The sequence below is a fragment of the Arctopsyche grandis genome, chromosome 10, assembly GCF_051622035.1.
Source record: "Arctopsyche grandis isolate Sample6627 chromosome 10, ASM5162203v2, whole genome shotgun sequence".
NCBI lineage: Eukaryota > Metazoa > Arthropoda > Insecta > Trichoptera > Hydropsychidae > Arctopsyche > Arctopsyche grandis.
Genome location: NC_135364.1, coordinates 15874149 through 15888037, shown reverse-complemented (window position 1 = coordinate 15888037; position 13889 = coordinate 15874149).

Here is a 13889-nt window from a genome sequence, read left to right as displayed (position 1 = left end):
GAATTGCGTTGTTTTCGCGGATCGTAGGAAAAATCAACAAACTTGTAAAGAAACAGAGAGTAGGTATGGTACGTGGCGTGTTGTGTATCTTTCGTTGGAGGCAAATAAATATGATATTTAAGAGCAGACGGCAAATAAGTAGACCGATATTAAAAGCTACGTACGTGTATATTTGTACCAGAGACAAAGAAAATGTCAGTGGATTGGGGATCAAGAAAGAGAGAGAGAGAGAAGCGGGGAGAGATTCCACCCTTTCGATAAGAGATGATTAACCACAGTTTTCTGTTGTCTTTCTGTTTGCCAAACAAAGGATATTGCCGAGTGTGTACCAATGGACCCCCATAGCTTTCCGCATCGAAACACGACGATTAACCTTCATATTAAAGTATTTGTTTGACTTGGAAATTGGTAGGGCCAGTCTTAAGAAAAAATTGAACATATCTACAAGTTTTCGTATATATATTTTTTTGGTCGAAATGACGACAGATGATAGGTGTATAAAGAATAAGTAATTGGAGAGAGAGAGTGAACTCGAAAATTTATGTTTTCGTAACTGACGTTGTTTGACGACCCCATTATTTTCTAATAAAACGAAATAGCGGGACACGAAATACATTGTAGAATCTTGTCGAGGCGAGCAGGGATAGGAATGAGAGGCTTTTTTTGCCTTGCAAAATCGCTTTGTAGATGCCAATTATTTCGGATAAAGGAACGCGAGTCCGAAATACTATGTAGAACGTAATACGTGTGTGTGTGTTTGTGTATGTACATATGTACGTATGATTGTAGATGTATGTACATTTTGGATCGAAAATGACATTCTTCTTTCCGTGTATATATTTTTTGTAATATTTATGAAAAAAAACCCGCATGGATATGAAATTAGTGACTTTTTCATGATCGAACATTATATCAATGTTATGAAAGAAAAAAAAGCTTCACGTAAAAGCGATGAAATACATACTATGTAAATGCTTAAATTTTGTAACACTTCATTAACAGGAGTTAATTCCGTGTAAATATCCACAATACAGTTATGTATTATAGTCCATAATATGCCTGCTTGTTGGAGTAGATGCGAATAATATGTATACATATGTACATATGTATGTGGTATTATAAAGCATATTAATCTCTATCTTACATGACTAAATATAGGATAACAAACAAGAAATTTAAGTCAAATAGGTTAAGTAAAGCTTAAAGCTATTTATTATAGCAAATATTATAAGTCAACCCCAGTAAAAATATGCACAAGAAAACGTTATCATCATCGAAAATAGCAAGGTCTTAGAGCTAGAACGTGACTACGAAGACGATTAGATTTGTTTCGAGGGGGTTAATCTCTAAGGCGAAGCACTGATAATATTCATGTAAGTATCAGATACAAGAGACAGAAGGGAAACTGTAAATTTTGTAACAGTTGCATTAACGATGAGCGAAAGTGGAGCGGAGCTCGCGCTCACTTATAGATTTATCAATTTTAATGTATTCAGAACGCGAATTCTTGGGAAGTATGTATGTATGTACGTAGTTATGTGTAAAAAGGTTAGACATCCATTCTAGAAAACACGTATTTAAATTTTTATACGTCCATTATACGGACAAACTTCACAGAGATTCCTTTTATCTTTCTGTTCAACTTTTTCCTTTTTTTTCAACCTCTCCAACAAATATAATTCCTAAGCGTAAAAATAGCATATGTTGGTATTGCTGCGTTGGGGGTATGATCTAAAAACATGGTGATTAAAAGAAAATTAAACGAAAGAAAAAATGTAGATAATATTGGAATAAATGTAGATGAAATGCATATTAACTACGTAGCTGCTAAAAAGATGCGAGCAGCTTGGACGAGTTACTTGGACGTCACTCGCAGCGTGGCAATAGGTGATCCAAGCTACTACATCGTGTGAACCCAGTATAAGCCATCTCAAATTTTGTAGACAGGTTTTAAGTGAAATATTAGATTATCTTATAGCGTAATGCGTGCCACAGCTTCGCCACTATTGTCCAAAACATTTAAACAATCAATTCTTGAACTTTTTAACAGTGTAAAAGATTTTGATGAAATGAGATGAAACCAACGTCTATAACCAATAAAAAATAAAATAAAAAACAAATTTAATAGATTAAATGATCAGATTCAACTATTTACTTAGGACTAGTTACTTAATAAAATTGCTCAAATATAAAGAAGCTTTTAAAAAAGACTAAACTGATTGTACATATATGGAGAGAGAATAAATGGAACATTGAAACTCAGTTAATATATATTTAACAATAATATTTGCTATCGTCGATGGAATATTAAGACTGAAAATAAATTTTAAATTAAATAAATTAATATTGAAGACTGAAAATAAATGAAATTTTGTCAACCTTCGGTCCTTTCAATACCCAGTTTTTAGATATTATAATTTCTTAATGACGCTAAAATCTCTAAAAATGGTAAAATAACACGATAATTCAACTTATCATTCGTATTCACTGCATTTTTTGATCACATCTGGAATAGAACATACATACATATGTATAATAAATATGTACTTATGTATATGCATGTCGGTGAACGATTTTTTGTGTGGGCTTTTAGCGAGCGATTATATTATTCGCGGTAGGTATAAATTTCGCACACGTTGATGACGGTGGTTCACAGATATACACGTGAACCCGATAAATTCCGCTTAAATAGCCTTTTCTCGCAGATATAATAAATTCGCGTCCGTTCCGATGTTTACCGAGCGCGTCTCTTTGTTGGCGCGTTCGCGAACACGCCGCCGTGCGAGTGGCAACACTGCTGCTGAAAAAATAAAATGGCGGCCGGACGCGCGTCAGCGAACAGCGTGATTTATCGCTCTCGCCCGTAAAGCGGCCATCCGTGTGCTTTCAGCTGAAGCGTGTCGTTGTTTAGAGATAAACGCTGGCAAGGATATGGATTATGTTATACATACATACATATGTACATATCTATGTATGTATGCCCAGATTGAACAATTATAATTGTGACGCGTCAGATCTATTGTGCTAGAACGTGTAGTAAAATTTGTAGTCGGCTGAAAATTTCAGTCGTTTTTGTATCTCATTTAAATTTTAACTTTAAATATATTGTAGTACGGATTGTCGATCACGTGTCCGCACCAAAAAAGCTTCGGCGTATGAGCGAGCCGTATGCATCAACCAATAAGGTCTCGCGACTCACCGACCAATAATCTCACTGCGTTGAGAGTACACGTTGAATATAAATTGTCTTCGGATCGTTCTGTGCTTCATTCGGAGCAGGGTGGTCGACATGTGAACTATAAACTATGCGCCTCTACCACCATGTACTCACTGGGTTTATCATTTCGATATTGGAAACATTTCTTCATTATAACGCAACAATATGTTACTTCTTCCTCGTTTGCTCAATGCTGAGCGTCGTGGTCAATTTATGTCATCTTGAATTTGATGAAAGATCTGCCTCCACTCCTCCTGGTTCTGTATTAAGTTGAAGGCAGCGTTAAGGGCCAATCCCGCAAGTTCTTTGAGTTGGTCAGACCATATCTTGGGACTACCGTTACGGTGACTACCAGCCTCTTCAAACTCTCCTCATTCATTTCCTACATTGGCCATATGCCCAAAGAATTTCCCTTTCTCTCATTTTCAGGGTCCATGTTTCAACTCCATACAATGCAATGGGAAACACCAGATATCGGATTTTTGTTCTTCTCACAATAGAATGGTTCATCCATATTTTTACCAGACTGACCGTCGCAGTCTTCGCCATTCCTACTCTTCCGCAGATTTCCGATTGGCAACCTGCTTCCATTGAGATTAAAGCACAGATAAAGTCGTTGACTTTCTCATAGTCTTTTAGGGTGTTGAACTTTATAAGAGTCTCAAATCTGTCAACGAATAAGATTTTTCTTTTATTTTTGTTTATCTCTAAACTCAGGTGTCTACTCTCTATCTCTATTCTACGAATTAGCGCAGTCTGATTAGAATACATTGTTAAACACAACCCGTGAATTTTATTATGTGTTTGAGGTGGTGTTGAAAAAAGCTATGTACGTATTTAAGACTTCAAACCAATGTGTATGTTTTCAAACACAGAAGAGTACATGTATAAATGATTACGGGCTCGGTGATAATTTCGCATATGTCGATCTCCCACGCGTCACAAAAATCTCGAGCATGGAATATCTGGTATTCAAGAATTCTATCCACCGAGAGTCATCACGCAAACTATCACGCTAACGAGAATCCAAGTCTCAGATATTCTGTATTCACGATTTTAGTGGAAACGATTGTCGTGTGCGAGATCACCATGTGCAAAATTGTCCGTTTACCATGGTTCAATTGGCGTGCTGTGTATTACTGCGATCAAACGACAGTTCGTTTCAGCGCATCGAGAGCTTTAAGCGCTAAGCGAGTCACGTTATTAGCACACCAAATTCAAGGCAGGGCTGCTGGAATTCTTGCTATAAAAAGTTTTATTTTATAATTTTGAAAGCTTCCAATATCGAAACCTCCCAATTTCAAAAGCCAGCTCTGAATTCTCAAATGTGATACATATAGTATAATAATGCTTTTTTTCTTCAGAAAGTTGTCTAACTTTAATGGTGTCAATTGGATTGGCCAATAATGGCTAAAATAATGGATACATGAAAATTTTATTTTTCAAAAATGGCCAGTTGAGGCCCTTAAGCGAGTAAGTACCTTCCTCAACCGTGCATAAATTCTCCATCGAGTTTTTGTATTTTTATAATGCTATGTTACATTGGTTGCAATAAGTTCCAAATAATTCCAGGAATATAATGAATGGTATCTTAATGTACATATGTATGTATACTGTGGTTCGTGTGTTCGACTTTAATCAATTGCTTGTCGCTAGGTGATAAATGTTAATAAATGTCTTATACAAAAAAGGCTTAACCACTCATAATTATATTGAAATAATTATATTGAATAATTATAAGTCTTATCGGTAATAACTATTCTTTGATATACACGTGTCAACTTCGGTGTTGATGTGGAAAGCAGCGTAGCCCTAGCTACGCATGGAATGTGTCTTCTTGGGCGCTTTGTGAAAAATATTTTTCTTATAAAAGTTAATTTTAAAGTCATGAAAATTTGTGAATTAAAGTCTTTCAAAGATTCTGTTAAAATTTAATTGTAAATTTTAAAGTTTTTCAAGTTGGTTCGAAGAGATAAGAAAAATATGAATTTAATCCTGAAACCACATAATATTATCACGATTATATCATTTTATAATATAATTTAAACGTCACATTTGAACGTCAGAGTAAATTCAATTCATTTGTCGTTGATTTTAATCATGTTACAATACAGTTTTCTCGGGGGGTCTACTGCAATACATTATATATACGAAAACTAAAGTATGATCTTTCTTCTTCACTTCAACATTCGGTTGGATTTCTCGCTATTTTTCACATCGACCGATTGAACCATCGATTAATAATGAAGTCGAGAAATTTCCGTTCTACCGAAAGCTACCTACATATATACGGATAGGAAAAGGGGTCATAATGAATTTCAGGCCGTTTATTGCGCTTCCAAAGATTTATTCGGACCAATCATTGTACGTACAATCACTATTATGTATCTGAAGATTCAATAAGAACATACACTACTTTCATTATAATGCCGTAATAATAATAATTTGTAAAAAAATGAAATATTACATAACTTAAATACCTTCGAAGTAGTCGTGAAAAGTGTGGGGTGAAATGACGATATTATCGCCGCTCAATCAGGCTTTAACACTTAATTAAAATATGTTTTAAGGGTGTATCTACGCTGTAAAGAAGAAAAAATTACTTCAATATATTTTTTTGACTGAGTTTGGTTAATGCGTAGTCGGTAACGGTTCAATAAAGCCGATCCGATACCGAAATTAAATGAGATAAACAAAAGCCTCAAACGGGTACGTTATACGGAGTGCGGCAGAAAGATGGGCTATTATAAAAGCTTGATAAATTTCAACAAATTTTTCAATTAAAAGAATTTGAAATACACCAAAATAAGTAAAAAAACAAATATATTTATGAAGCAAAACTCATTTAAATAAAATGAGTTAAATTATGAACGTGCGATAGGATTTAATTAATAAAGTGTCCCGAATATTGCAGTACTCTGGAGAATTGCGATGTTTTCAAGCATCTACACTTTACTTTCATAAATAAGAGCTTTTAAATTGAATATAAATATAGTTTTAAAGCATTTTATTACAAAAACTTTATATAATTTTCAATTTGATTAAAATCGTGTCGACAAGAAGTAAAAGTAAGTGACGAAATTTTCATTGAATATACCTATACATATATGAACCGTTATACATATTTGAAAGTCCAATTTTCAGTTCCAAAAAAACTATTTTTTTTTTACTTAATCACTTTTTTTAATTCGATATGTCCAGAATCTTGGAAAAGCAGAATAAACGTATAACAGGCCACCAGTATTTTTAAACATTGTTAAACGCAAAACATTTTATTTAATGTTTTGCGAGAAATGAAGAAAATTTGAAATATGCCACTTTCAATTATAACGCTTCATATATTGTCTATGAAGTTTCTTACTTATTTAACAAGAAATAATAAAATCTTTTGTTTTGTAAAATAAAATAGTCAGTTTTTTTCTTGCACTCTGTATAAATGTTTTTTTGGTACGATATAAACATAATAGAAAATTTCCGATGGGAGAGAGGAAAAAAATGGCAACGAACCGAATTGACTCTGATATCTTTGGGTTCGGTATATTTCTTCATTAATCAATGGCAATCAATTTTAATTATCCACCGGATCTCTGTTTCATGTCCAATGACCTGAAATGTGAGACGGGGCCTTGATAGCCTTTTTACACTGAAACATGATCTTATCTAAAAGAAAAATGAGGGTCGAATCAATTATTCACCATTGATTACGGACCTACAGACATGAGCTCGCCATCACTGTCTTGGTAATGAGACTAGCATTTTCATGGTGTTCGCTCACTTTGGTTGGAAAAACCTCGGTTTTCCTTCGAGTTGTCGATAATTGACGAAGGCCGGTGGGAAATAGCATAAACGAACAACACCACTCAATTCAACACATCACGTAAGTCGATCGTGGGCGAGTACACCGAGGATAAAAAAGACAAAAAGTAAATAAAACGAACAAAGAAGAAAAAGAATACACTGTAGTATTCTCGACGGAGTCGTCCAGTTTGAAGTTGGTCGTTGGGCGAACTTTCACATTTCGATAGTTTCACCACTGACAACTGATTCAAACGAAAGCGATACATTCAAAGTGATCGATTCTTAGAAAAAGCAATAACCAACATACTTCGAATTATAGGAAACTGTTAACAATTATTTTGAAACTCTTCCTTCACAAAGAAATAGCTTCGTAATAATAACAATGATGTTATTTTATGACCCATTCTTTCTTTGTTCAGGATACGTAAATGTAATTTTTAGTATGCCGGGTCAGTTTTTTGCCACATTGCTGTTGTTATATACAATGTGTTTTTTTAAGTCAAATTTTTAATACAGGTCGTGAAAATTTTTAATTGGAATTGGGAATATTTAAACTATAGTTACTTTTTCGTATCAAAATCATTTCAAATTACAACATATTTCCAAGGATTTATTAAATGAATCAAAATAAATATATCTATTAAACTCAAATTCAATATGTCAAATATCATGAATTCCTATATTTTTTTAATAAACGTATATTTGTCCATAATCATATAGAATTATTTATAATATATAAATACATATGAGAATTTTCAATTATTTTTATCATAAAACAGTGGCTAATTGCTAAAAGGTACTTAATATTTTAAATTGAAAATAGTACAATATTTTGATTCAATAACAACGTCCCAACTTGTTAATATTTTTATATGTATACATAATAGATATTAATACATTTGTACATACATATTACAGCAATTAAATTTGGTGTCTTTTTTATTTTTTTATAGAATTATTGCGCTAAAGTTCCCTATTCAACACAAAAACTTCCATAAAATTAAATGAAAAAAAATTTGAATTTAACATAAAATCAAACTGTATTCTCAAATTTTGAATTTAGTATATTTTCATATGTTGATAGTATGCACGAAAACTTTTGCAGCAGATAAAATCCAAAGTCGAAGAAGTAAAACTCTTCGAAAGTATACATATTTTTTCTAGATAAGTTGAAAGTTTTTATATAAACAAAGTAAACATAAAAGATTGAAGCTTCTTTTTTCGGGCAAACTAATCGTGGCAATGGGCGCGAAGTGTAAGAAACATTCGGGCATTAATTAACCCTTAGCGCGCGCGATCAGTATTCGCGGCAACGAAGCAACGCAAAGCGTCCAAATTTCATTATGCAAGCGCGCCGGAAGGAAAAACAAACAAACTTATCCTTAACCTTAATCTATCACTGAATAAATAAGGGCAGGTGAGCGGCCAAGGGAGAGTGGCACTGGGAAAATTCGACCAATTTCCCAGGTGCCCTCCGTTTCCTTCGTCGTGGATTTTCTCGCCTTGCTTGCATCTCGTCTTATTTCGAATTCAACAGAAGTTGTGGCACCAATTTGGGTTTTTCACCTCGAAGGAAAAACAAAAAAAAAAAACATAGGTACATAATTGGCTCGGGGCGCTTTCACCCACCCGTTTCGTTCGAAACACACCAACGTTCCCACGCAAACGGATATTAATTCAATTTAAAAATATTTGTGTTGAAATATCTCCGAAATGTTTAACACGTAGTTTTACGCCGATAGCTCTAGTGCGTTCAATTAAAAATTTACGATTTTCAAAAAAGCGAAATTGCGTCAAATTTCCGAGTGTTGGACGGGTTGAAAGTAGCGAAGAGGGCTCTTCGTACAATTTTGTTCAACGAGCTTGAAGCTGGATGAACAAAATTAGTAATATAACAACTTGTAACATTAACGAAGCATGAAGAGAAAAAGCTGTTAAGTATAGCACAATGCTGTTTTATGAATTTTTAATCGGAATAGTATATTAGTGTACTAAAAGCTGTATACGCAGGATATTTCCACGAGTTTTATGATTGCCGTGCATATTTTATGATAAATTTTAGAACGTAACCAATTTTGAGTGAACCACATTATAAATTGATTTATGCAATATACAAATGTATAGGTACATACATACATACATATAATACATATTTTTAAATAATAAAACTAAAAAATAGTCTAATTTACCGAATAGCGGTAAATTAAAATTAATTGTACATTAAAAATTAATTAAAACCTTCATAGACAAAAATATTAAAAATTAGATTTAAAAACATTAATGTAATTTCTAATTATTTAATATTGTACGTATAATTAAAAATATAAGGTTTCTTTATCGTATAAATTCAAAGTTAATGAAAAGCTTGTACAAATGCAATTTGAAAATATATATAATTTTTTAATGTGAGGTAGCCTCAAATGTGCAAATCAGAAAAAATAAATAACTGGCGAGTAGAATTTTCCTTTCGTATTCGAAAGGAAAATTGTACGCACGTTTATATATATTCAACATTTTATATGAAATGATTCGACACAAACAAAATACAAAAAAAATAATAAAAAAATAGCACATAAATACATACATATACATACATACGTACATACTGAACGTAACGAGCTAATATTTGAACGAAATTAAATTAATTGAAATTCAAAAGGTCCTTTTGCGAGAAATTTGGTCGACGTTGACGACGACGACGACAGCATCAAATTAAAAGCTCGGCATGCGAACATCTCCCGTAATACCCACACCAACTCTCATATACATTAGGCGAATGTTAATTGAAATTCCCCACACTCTGTCGATTAGAAAATCGGTTTTCGAAGAACTACCCCTCCTTTGAAAATCTTGGAACATCGACAAATCCCCTGTCGGAAAATCCCCGAGAATGAGAGTCGCGTTAAAACAAACTCCGTATCAACCCGCCATTGTATATTATACAACGACGATAGCAAAATATTTCTCATTATGTTTTCAGATAAGGTATTTAAATTTTGCCATGGCTTCAAATAATCTCACTATCTCAAGATGCACTTACATAGTGTTGATTTAATATATGTCATATTTACGTGTCATGAAATATTTCATCAATAAAGTTGAGTTTAAATAAAAATGAAGATATTATCTATTACTTTACTTTAATTTATTACTATTTTAACCAGTTTAATCCTCAAAAAAAAAAATCTATTCGGTACAGTGAAAATTTTCTAATTTTTTCAACCGCTAAAACATTAAAATATTTCAGCATGCGTCCGGTTCAGATAAATCTGTTAATATTTTCAACCAATTCAGCGTATTTTTCAACGGATTCATATCGAGCAAAATTAAATCAATACGGAGAAATTTAATTGAAACTTGAAAAACGTGTTGAAAAAAAATTCGATTAATCAAAATTTGAAGGATTGAATTTATGTCGATGAATATCTTTTGTGAAACTACGATTCGTAAAACAGTGTGGTGTTTAGATTAAATATACAAATGTATTATATAATTGAAACAATATATCTATTATATACTATTTGAAAATTCGTAGGCCACAGTTATGTCCTTGACGAGCTGGAAGTCATTCACTTGCTACGTATTTGTGATACCTGATCTAGATTATGAAGAGAGGAGGAGAATGTAGGGGGTTTGGTGAATGGGTACGTACATATATTTGGTTTGATGTACATATACATATATTTTGATCAAATAGGTATGTTGTGTTGTAGAGAGAATCAATCAGGTATCACGTGTCAAACTACAAATTAACCCGTGCCTCAGCCTGTTCCAATTTCACGTGTGTACCTTGCCATTGTAATTTGAATGCTTGAATATTATTATATAATGAAACAATACCTACCTGGATTCCAGGAAAATGGTGGGAATATACAAAACATTCTCGAAGATACTCGTTCCACTGTATTAGAAAAATACTGTCATGTTGATTGTTGTCACTTGGTTACGATACGGTGTTTACACTTCCTTTATATTGACATGTTTTGGCAACGACGCTTTTATTTATAAGTAAATAAATATATTAGATTCGACGTATGTACGTATTATTTAGATATACCTAATACTCACATATTGTAATATATTTTAATAACATTTAATTTTGATCAATGGCAACACTGAGGCAAACATTTGATCGTTTAAAAATATTTAAAAAAATGACAATAAATAAATTTCATTTGTTTTAAACGTGAACGTAGACACGAGTAGCAGACATATTGACAGTTGTTCACGTTGATTGAAAATTAATACAGCATCCTGAACAAATAGACGGTATTTTAGTTTGTGCTCCTTCTTTTGTATCTACGTAACTCTAATACAAACTGAGAGCATACATTTTGTATGTGAAAAAATGGAGAAATGGGAAACATGACGCTCGTCGGAAAATTGCCCGTAATAGATTGGCGTATGTAAAACGATCTCTCGCGAGGGTTCTCATTACGCGTATTCTCCAGCAGCATTACGACGTTAAAGGTTAAACAAATTTTCTCCAGAAGCTTTCTGGGAAATATTAAAAACCTCCAAGCATTGTGCTGAGACTGACGTTGAAAAGTATAAATATTTCATTTATCATAAAATAATATAAGCTTCGTAATGAAGAGAAACATGAATTTCTACAATCGCTCATGCTATGATATTGTATGGCTTTTTCACATCAATATTCTAAAGGGAGATGGTGTTTTTTTATATTATTTCACTCAAGCGCAAGTAATTTATCGTTTCCGGTTCATATAACGCGTCCAATAGGCATAAATTAAAACAAGGGTAAAAAACTCGATAACAGGCCGCGTTTTTGCGAGCTTACGAAACGATGTATGCTGCGTTTGCAAAAAAAAATGTTGTGGAAAATATATTGGGGCAAAAATCCTGTCATTATAATCTATGTGTAGTATAAATGTGATTTCAGTTTTATTATACTGGTATTGAATATTTATGTATTTATATTGAATAATCAATTACAAATAAAATATTTTTTCCTTGCATTATTTTTACCAAAACTGTGAAATGATTAATCTTCCAAAATTTTTTCAGCTAGATTATTAGAAGCAGAAGAAAACAAGGAAATCAAGTGGACGAGTTATCATGGAAAATGTGTTGCACAAAATAGTATTTTAGAGGATTGGAATGGCTTTTATCCAGTACTTGAATGGTGAAGACAGAATATGATGACAAAGTTAATAGTAATTTTTTTAATATATATTTTTCGTCATAATTGGAACTTTAATAATGAAATACGAAAGCATTGCACTGCAATTCAATCGATGAAAACATACGAACTGCGAACGATGTACATATGTATGTAAATACGTACAGTATGTATCTACATACATACATATGTATGTGTGTTTGTATGTATATTAGGCTGGAAAAACGCGAATTTTGGATTTCCGTCGATGGATCCAGTGAAAAACGTGCATAGGATTAAGGGAACGTTAAATATTTACGATTTTAAACAATGACCTGTGCCTTCAACCAATCGATTTATATCGACGAAAATGTCAAAAAAGTATATTTTTTTTATAAATCTCTTATTTTAGAATACTTTTGATTTTTTAAGAATGTTTATAAAATATTAACAGTTGATAGTCATCTATTTAAGTTTCAATGAGTCATTTATAATTCATTTTGGCTGTGAATTTAAGGTCGCCGTTTCGAGTGAAAGTTCTCCATACAAAGCGCGCCGCGCTCGCAATGGGTGTTTGTATGGGGGAAGCGTTATTTTCACAAAATCGTCATTTTTTTCATGTCCCCGTTATTGTTTTGTAAATAATAGATATTTTATCCTGAATACAAAAAAATAATAATCCGAAAAAAATTACGTACATATGTATTTATGTACATATGTATGTACATCGAAACGATATAATAAGTAGACCACGTCAGAGCCCCAAAGATCGAATCAATATATACGAGACGATAAAATTAAATAGTTGGTGGAAATTATAAAATATCGTATAATTGCTGGGGTGTTAGTCATGCATTTTGATACATTACGGAATGTTTCATTTCGCTTGTATAATAATGAGTGCGAATGCGCAAGAGGAGGTACATACATATGTACATTCAATTCGTACGATGTGAAATTTGATAATGCAAAATACAAAATCACATCACAAATATTACACGGTGTATTATTTTCTTTAACTACAATCATATCATTGATTAAAATGAGTAGGAATTCCGGAATGAGAGAACCACACATACATTTTTAATAATACCAAGTGACCAAAAATATTCGTGCGGTTGACGCAAAATAAAGTTAAATGATTGTATGAATAATATATAATATTAGATCTAATATTTATGTACCAATTTGAATTGTCAATTGCTCTCACATTTTGAATTGTCAATTCCTCTCACGATTACATTGATACAGAGTTGTGACAGTGAAGAAGTAAGAAAACTTATAAATCATCTTAAAAATAAAAAACTTATAAATAATAATTTATTTATAGTAAATCATATTGTAATTGTTTTAATTAAACATATGAATGTAGATTAACCAATAACAGGTTCGTTTATACCAGTACAGTACTAAAAATATTCTTTAGTACCTTCTACATGGATGTTATTTACAGTTGAAGTGTATTTTCAGTTATTCAACTGGCGTTTTAGGTCATTCATATTCGAATAAAGTTCAACTAGTAAATTATATTTCTACAAGCGCAAATGCACTCTCAATAATGTGCGCTAGTTGTAATGTAATAGCAGTTGAGTTTTGACAGATATGATGTTTTTACGAATGCTTTAGAATTCAGTAATTCGTTAATCTTTGCTAGGTATTACGAATAAGGTTAATGAGTACCGGACTACGACGACAACTCTAAGAATGTGTTCAAAACAAAAATGTGACTTTCCAACTCAATTTACTATCCGT